Raw genomic sequence first — 1,507 nt, 5'->3', positions numbered from 1 at the left:
CTATTTGTAAATCTCTTGTCTGATATAACTGTGTTTGCTATATTATACTCCTGTTGGTGGTTGGGAGGTCTGAAGGAATTGGAAAGGGAAGTATTAGTTAGACTGAAGGATCTTTAGTCAGTTGCCACTTACGGTTTAGCTTGTTTATAAGCTTTGATATTATCTGGAGGAAGTTCTAGGATTGCCTTCGGCTTTCCTCTATTATTATGTATTATATATGTGGAAGCTGTTACCATGCTGGGGACCTCTGGTTCTCACCCATGCGGATTTTGTGGTTTTCATATGCAGGACGCGAGGCTTCTCGTTGAGGCATGCTGGAGAATTCTGGATTTAGCGAAGATCCTTTGTTCTCAGGACTCTGTTTTGGTTTATATATCTTGTTTAGATATTTTTATCTCCATTAAATAATACAAACTGTGATGACTCCTCTTATAGGAGGTTTTGGAGAATAGGTTTCTGTATTTGTGTCCCTTTGGGTTTTCCTTGGGGTTTTCCTTATTTTATTATATGTATATATTGCTATGCTCGGACCGGTTATCTTCGCAGCCGGATTTTGAGTCTTGATATTCCTGTTTTTGACATTCTTTATATATATATGATCTCGCATTAGCTTATCCCTGTTCGTTACGTTATCGATCGGAGTGTTGCGCTTTCGAGTTACGGTTTTTGTTTACCCCTTTTTCTGCAAAGGCTCCTAGTTATAATCAATTATTCATACTACTAAACGTACTAAATTTTGGTTTTAGAGGTCGTAATACCTTGCCATCTCTGAATTATGACTTAAGCATAAGACTCTGTATAGTAGGGTGTTACAGAATGTAGTTTGATGTAGTAGTAAAATCCTATACAGCCGTGTTTTCTTGTTAACCCGAGCGACGAATTAATGACCTCTGATATTTGCACCAAGAATCACTAACCATTTTCTAATCCCATTTAAATTCAATTTTTGATAAATAGAAGAGTGACTATAAAATCTGCTAGATACTAGTCGTCCTTAAAGATGTTAATAAAATTGTCCATGAGATTCTAATTACATCAATTATGCTCCTGAAATTAGCGAAAGTGTACTACGTTAGTCCCTGACCTATTTTTCGTTGACGCGCTGACGTAGCTCGATGACATGGACTGTTAGTGACATGTGTCACATCATGGTTTGGCCATGTATAATGGTACGATGATGGGTCAGTCAGTGATACGTGACATGATGATGTGAATAATTATTTGACGTGTCACAATACTATTTAGCCACATGTCAGCTTGTGCCACGTGTGGCAACATTATTCGTGTACGTTCATCCGCTATATCATCATTGCAGATACACCATGGTCCTTAATTGTACACTAAGTGACTCATTTTACTTCTTGAAAATTGAATGTCATGCATTAACAATTAAAAAAAATTGATTTTTTTTTTTTATTTTTTATAAATTGCACTAACACTGATGAGTCGAGAGATAATGTTTAGACTAATCTATTTAATAGGCTGTGTAAGTTGTGATATGTTTTGA

Source organism: Arachis ipaensis, chromosome B07 (assembly GCF_000816755.2).
Source record: "Arachis ipaensis cultivar K30076 chromosome B07, Araip1.1, whole genome shotgun sequence".
Lineage (NCBI taxonomy): Eukaryota > Viridiplantae > Streptophyta > Magnoliopsida > Fabales > Fabaceae > Arachis > Arachis ipaensis.
The sequence above is the reverse complement of the archived record's forward strand: the minus strand, read 5'-3'. Positions refer to the sequence as shown.